This window comes from Ricinus communis, chromosome 6 (assembly GCF_019578655.1).
Source record: "Ricinus communis isolate WT05 ecotype wild-type chromosome 6, ASM1957865v1, whole genome shotgun sequence".
In the NCBI taxonomy this organism is placed as follows: domain Eukaryota; kingdom Viridiplantae; phylum Streptophyta; class Magnoliopsida; order Malpighiales; family Euphorbiaceae; genus Ricinus; species Ricinus communis.
The window spans coordinates 2,041,121-2,049,105 of NC_063261.1; positions in this window are offsets into that span (position 1 = coordinate 2,041,121).

Sequence of the window (7,985 nt, forward strand, 5' to 3'; positions counted from 1 at the left end):
ATTGGAGGCATCAACAAGGATAAAGGAAAGTGTCACCATTGTGAGAAGGAAGAACATTAGAGAAGGAACTGCAAGGTTTATCTCGCTACTTTGAAGGATAAGAAGCAAGAACAAGCTTCTAATTCTGAAAAGAAAGAATATACTAGCTTGAAGGCAATTGTCGCCATTTAGTTTAGGTATTAGTTTTGTCTTCCTTATTAAGGATTTAATAATTACTATTAACTTTTTTTCCAAAATAATTTTTGTAATTTTTGTATTTAGTACTATTAGGCAATTGTTACCTTGTTTAGTTAAATAGTTTATGTTTCTAAAATGTCATACAAAAGCTTATATAAAAGTAAGAAAACAAAACCTTGTTGCAAGAAACCTAAAATAATCCTATATTGTCAATAAGGGTTATATTATTGATATGAAGACAAATAAGTAATATAAACAAGTACGTAACTTATACATCTTATGTAATCAATATTATATAATTAAGTTGTCTTTGAGAAAGACATATATGTTGAATTCTTAAGCTATACATAGGATGTATACACTTACTTTTAGCAAGAGTTATGATAAAGTATCATATCAAGATTAGATCATATGATATGAAATACTTGGATTATCACTAGAATGTCTAAACTTGCAATTAATCAAATTGATAGAGTTTCATAAGATGATGAAATCTAACTTTATGAAACATAGTTAGATCAATAAAGAATGTTGCAAGACTTCACATAAGATCTATACTCGTATAACTATTAACTCGAGTATGTTCTATTTATGATATGATAATAATAAAGTATATATAAGATATAGACTAATTTATGACGTTTAAGAGAAACATGCACAATTAAATAAAGCAAAAAAAAGCTTGACCCGATAAATATAAGTTTGTAAGATATCCAAAAGAGTTTTAATATATCAATACTATCATACTCTTAAAACAAAAGCGTTTGTTTAGGATATACTGTCCTTCAAGAAAAAAAAATTCTAAAAGAAGAAGTAGAAGTTTGATAGATCTTGATAAAGATTAAAATAAACAAACTAGCATTAAAATGGAACATAGTTTGAAGGTGTTTAGCATAAGATGCATAATCTTAAGCTAATCATATACATTATTTCAGCATGTAGTAGGATACAACATATTTATAAGAAATTGAGACATTTTATGAAGTATGAAAATATATCTCGTTATTGATAAGATTACTACATTAAGAATTAATGTCAAATATTAATTCTTCTTGTGACAACCTGACCTAGAGAAGCGGTCCGACAAGGGCGGGAAGTGGACGTTGGGGCAAAGTTAGGATGCTTGGACAAGGAGCGACTTTTGGCAGGCTTATAGGATGGCAACACTCTAAGGTACGGGGGTACATGAATGAATCGAATTGCACATCAAAATAGGGCGGGGAATGGTTAATAACATATATGTAAATAGTTGGAACTAATCACATGAGGCGCCTTTTGGTTGTTTCGCTGTGGAGTTATAGGACCTCCAAAGTTAAATGTATTTGGTTCATAAAAATTCTAGGATGGGTAACCTCTTGGGAAGTTCTCGAACGTGCCAAAGGGACACAATCGTGAGGCCAGTGGGGGGCCAAAGCAGACAATATTTCATGTGATCTGGTTCCGGGTCGTTATAAATGATATCAGAGCAGGACCTCCCTAGTAGATGTGTGATTCGAGGATAAACCAGGCGAAAGCTGGTGGGTCTGTGACAGCCTAACCTAGAGAAGCGGTCTGACGAGAGCGAGAAGTGGACGTTAGGGCAAAGATAAGATGACTGGACAAGGTACGAGGGTACATGGATGAATTGAATTACACATCGAAGTAGGGCGAGGAATGGTTGATAACATATATGTAAAGAGTTGGAACTAAATTACATGAGGCGCTTTTTGGTTGTTTGGCTGTGGAGTTATAGGAACTCCAAAGTTAAACGTGTGATGGGTGACCTCTTGGAAAGTTCTCGAATCTCCCAAAGGGATAAAACCGTGAGGCTAGTTGGGGGCCAAAGCGGATAATATCTCATGTGATATAGTTCCGGATCGTTACACTTAGAGTTGGCATCAAGCCATTAGATTATATCATGGATACCATATTATTTAATTAAGTGAAGAGTGTGGTGGACCCATCTAAATGGATAAGATCCATTAAGGTACAAGTGGGTTTTTGATAAAAATTAATATAAAAATCTTTGCACGAAGGTTAAGCAGAGAAAACTTAGTAAGTTACATACTTAATCAAAGATTGATTAGTAATGTAATTATAAGTATCAATTCAAATAAAGTAAACAAATGTATATGAAAGGGTTAGTGGGAGTACAATAATATTTTTTAATATTGTATATTGTGGCATATAGATAAAGGGAAAGTGAGAAATCCTTTATCATGAGTCTACCAAGACTTATAAATCCATAAAGAGTTAGAGTATGCAGTTTACTTTCTAGGAATGAGATCTATAGAGATAGATGCTTCAAACTACACAAATGTTCTAAACTTCGAGTACATAGGTATATATGTTAAAAGGTTTAACATAGAAGAATCAAAGAAAGATTCTTGGCGATATCCATGACATATCTCTTTCTAAGGATATGTGTCATAAACACTCATTAAGAAATAGGTATTTAATAGAATGATTTATGCGAAAGCATAATATTCTCTTATATACATAAGTCATGTTATGTACTAGACTTTATGGTTATTCTAGATGTTGATTATGAATTACATAAAATAAACTCACAAGGTATAATCATTTCATTTTTTATAAGGGAAGGCATGAGTTTTAGAAAGAGTTCCAAAAAGGTCATTCTTATAACTTAAGCTCAATATATCTCATTATATTTGAAGCAATAAATGAGATACATTTGGATCTTTAATATTATTTTTAAGAATTAGGTGTGATTCTTAAGTATTGTAGATCTAAAGAGTTAGATAGATAATAGAGCCATTTTAAAAAACCAAAGTCTCATCTACGATCCAAAATATTGTATTGGGCATTGCCAATAAATGACATATTAGTAAAACATAAAGATAAAACAAATGTCCATTGAGAATAATAAAGTTGATCCTCTAACAAAGCCGTTTGACTTAGCAAGAACATGATCATCATAAGAAAGAGTTTGGTATTGGATACCATGATGATTGGCCTTGATAGTGCTTTAGTTCAAGTGAGAGATTATTAGAACATGCCTTAAAGACAAGGAGTTGTGGGATGATCTGTGTTAATTTATACATCATATTGATGGTATAGAATTATACTAAAGGTATTATTTAACTCTTAATGGTACGAGTAGTTATGGTATTATTAAAGAATAATCCAAACCATTAAAGATGAACACCATGGAATGTAAACATAAATGTAAGAGAAATTATAAAATGAGTTTACAATGATGAGGCTGTCATTACATACGCTCCTAAAATTTGTTCATAGTCGATGTTTGATCAAAAATTAGATATTGATTGTTGGATATTGATCAAACGCTTAAAACTACCATAATATATTATTAATTACTTGTAAAGTAAGTAATCTATCTTATAAGATTGAGGAATAGAGAGTCCAAGATAAGCATATGGGTGTTTGTTACAAGAACAAGTTCATTGAACACGACCCTACTGAGTAATTCATATGGAATTTACCCAAGTGTCTATGAACAATACTCTTGTGACAATCATGTAAGATGTGATACTTAGACTTGAGATAATAATATATTATCTTATATGAAGATTACTTTACTTTGATAATATCTTATATTCTTCTATGCATGGAGCGGTCAAGGGATAGTCATTAGGTATAGTAAAAGTCATACGAAGATAATAAACTATCAATAAAGAATTCATTGCCTAAAGTAATATATCATGGAATCTTATTGTAATGATTTTTTGTATGCTTTAACATAGAAATCCTTGATCAAGATTGTATAAATAAAAATTATGAAAAGTGTTTTATAGATTTTATTCAAAATATTATATGCAATTATCAAGAACAAATATAATTGGTTCAATTATAGAGTTAACACTTGTATCCATACTCTATGAAACAATTGAGATAAAACTACAGTGAAAAGATTGAATTACAATATAAGATTGTTAATTATAAAGGTTGATTAAAACACTTTAATCATTCCTACACAATTCGATGGTCAAGATGCATTACTAGATGTCAATCTTGATATTTGAATATAGATTAAATTAAATTAAAGAGTTAACATTGAATTAAAGAAATTTAATTCATAATTCATATTCATTGCAACCATGTTAAGAATTTTTTGTCACATACAAATAAACTTTAAGTGAGGATTAAAATGAGGCTATTAAGCCTTGAACTTAAGCTCATATATTATGTCTAATTAAAAATTAATTAAATAAAAAACATTATACATTATACCTCTTTTTTGAAACTATTAGATTTTTACTCTCATTTATTTCTATTTACAATTTTACGCCTAGTGTTTTTATTTATACGTCGTTGGACTTTTCCTTTCATTTTCATTGTCACCACATTTTATTTTATTTACTTTCATTTTTTTTTCTTTTGCTATCCTATATTTCTGCATGTTTTATTGACTCTTAATCTGTAATTTTATATTATTTTTAAATTTTCTGCTTTAATACTATTATAGTTTTTATTTTATTTTTTAATATTTACATAGGTATAATTTATAATTTATAATTTATAATTTTGATTTTATATATGAAATTTATTTTTTTAATTATTGTCTTTAAATTTTTGTTTTAAAATATTTGTGTAGTTTCTTTTTTTATTTTATTTTTTATGTTATGTGTTTAATGTTTTATATGATTTTTTAATAGATTTTATGTATTTTCTTTGTATATAATATCGAAAAGTATATAATATCACTTTATTTATTTAATAATGTATTTTTAAGAATAGCACATCCTAAAGCGCGTAATTAGCAAGCAATGAATAGAATTTTAATCTTATTTTATTTTATATGCTGATATTTTTTTTTAATATGAACATTTATTATATATTTTTTTATTAATAAATTAACTACTATTTGTGCTGAAAAGTTGAATTGTGCTTCTAAAATGTACATTTTTTATATATTTTGAAATATAATATTATGTTGATGAAATGACTTTATTTCAATATTTTGGAATAGACTTTGTTGTGGTATAGTGTATATTTTCTTGTAATGTATACATTGAAATATTACAAATACTTTTTCCTATTATATGTAAGTGTGCCCGTTTTATTGGGAAAATTCCGTTGAAATTTCGATAGAAATTTCAAAGATAAAAAATATCTCTAAAAATTAATAATAAAATCATTAATAAACACCTCCTTCTCTGCCTTGGGTTAGACTTTATTTTTCTTTATTTTATATTTTTGTAGTACTTTTTTTGTAAATGATTAAATTTTATTACATTTTTTGTATAAATTCTAAAAATTAATATTATTATACATTTATTTTCTAAATTAATTGCTCATATTTAATTTTAACAAATCACTAAAAACTAATTAATATTAATAATTATAAATTTGATGTAAAAGAAATTCTCTATATTTATTGACAGAGTAACCAAAAATTTAAGTTTTTAATTTTTTAGTAAGCATATATTGATCACGTATTAATTTATTTTTAAATTTTAAAAATATTTAATAAGGAAGATTATAATTTAAATAGTTTTTTTTTTTATGTTTGGTTAATGTTTAGTTGATATTAAGATGGTATAGTTTATGTTTGGTTGACTTTTTAATCTATAAAAGTTGTTTTCAATTTCTTTTTTTAAAACGATTTTATTTTTTAGTCTCTATTTCAATTTTTTTCCATTGCTAAAAATATATATTTTTATGATGAACCTATAATAGAAATAAGAAGGAATTTATTGTGTGATTCATATTTGTTTAGGTTTAATTTTATTCTTTAATTATTTATGTCATATGACCCGATCTGTCACCGGTACTAGGGAATGGGTCGGTGTATGGCAACCGAAAACCCGTAGTAAGCCTAACTAATCAATCACTTTATTTAAAATATAATTTTATTCATTATAAATAACATTTTACTGTTAATATTCTACCACACTAATACTGCATATTTAAATTAATCCTTCAACACAATTAAATAACACTTGTTCAGTTGGTTTAATATGCCAAAAAAAATAAAAAGTTTTAGAATCACAACTGCAAAGAATCTAGATCTTTAATAATCAGATATGCAAATAAATTCAATTACATTAAGCCCGAAGAAGGAGAATTAGATTTTAATTATCCATGTCCATTTAGGATAATTATTCATGAATTATGTAATACCCTATAATAAATAAATATTATCATTTAATATATATAAAAAAATAAAAAAAGAGATTTTCTTTTTCTTATTCCCCTCCTCATCATCTTCTTCTTCTCCTTCTTATTCCTTTCTCCTTACCTTCCACCCTCGTCGCTTCCCACTTCCAGCTGTCGCCCCCATTGCCTTCTTCCTTCCCTTTCCTTCCCTCGCTACGTCCGTTCTCCTCTTTCTTCCCTCTCCCTCGTTGCTGCCGACGTCAACGTAGGAAGGAGGAGCTGCCGCCGCTGGACCAGCCGCCTGCCGCCCTCTTCTCATAAAACCGACACCAGAAACAAGCTCCCGACTGTCGAAAACCCCCAAGTCGAGCTTCCCCCATCATTTTCTGTCGTCGGCAACCTCGATGAAGCCTCACCCGAGCAGCACCTTTTCGGCCTCGATCCGGTGGCTTCCAGTGAGTTTCCAGCCAAAATTCTTGCGTTTTCAGACTCCTTACAACTCAGACTTCGTGTAGGTGCTTCCGGATTCGAATTCTGACACCATTGGCAGTACCGGCTTTAGGAGCCTAGTATTTTTCGGACGCGCAGAATTTTGGATTTTCGCCTCAATATAATTTTATTTGGACCTTAGAAAATTATTTTATAATTTTAGAAAATATTGTTGCTATTAATTATCAATTATAGATAATTTAATTTAATTATGATTTAAATATAAATATTACAATTAATTGGTATAATTAATAATTGTGTTATTCTGTGGTAGATGTGGTCGTGTTGAATAGTTAAATACCATAAAATTTTGTGTGGGTTGGTTGTCGAAATAAATATTATGTCGGATCGTCTGTGAGGTAATTATAATCTGTGGTATGTTGTAGAGTCAGAAAAAATTATGTAGTTTTACTGGCTTGACTCCTGTTAATTAATTGCAGAATATTTGAAGTGTTTCTAGCAGGTTTTGGACCCGTTATACAGGGGGAGAAGGGGGGTAGATGTCCATATTTTGGAGGAAGTTTTGCCGAGTTTTTAGTAGAATTTCCGAGTCTGAATTTTCTTAGGCAGTCTAATCTAGGAGTCTAGACCTAGAAAAAATTAAGAATATCTTATTAACTGAGTATTTTCGTGAATAGATAATCCGCGCATCCAGCCAGCTCCACCCGAAGCCTAGGAGAAGACTGCAGAGCGCGGCAGAACTGTGAATTAAAGTCATGTAATCAATTGTACATTTGTCATGTCTAAATTAAATGCGATGTTAATTGATTAATAATTATTATAATAATTATTATTGTTATTATGAGTAATTTTATTTGATTGATAATTATCACGAATATTATTAGCATTATTATTAGTAAATTTATTTTTGTTATTATCGATATCATATTTAATTTTATTTTAATACTATTATTATTATTGCACATAAATTTGCATGTTTGCTACACCCGAGACTACTAAATTTTAATTCTCAATATGTTATTGAATAAATTGTGTTTGCTTATAATTATACTATTTATAACTATTATATTTGTTATGATTGTGACATTGGGATGAAACGATAGTAAAACATATGCCACCTTATGGGTTGCATCAAGACCGCGTGGGCACTAGTAATAATCAGAGACAGGTAGTAAAGGTTATATTTGGATTTTTCCTTGGTCGAGTATAACTCTCTAGGCTGTGGAAGTTTGACTGTCGGAGGAAGGTCCCTGGTCGAGCATTACTCTTTAGGCCGACTCTGGTGTATGAATTTT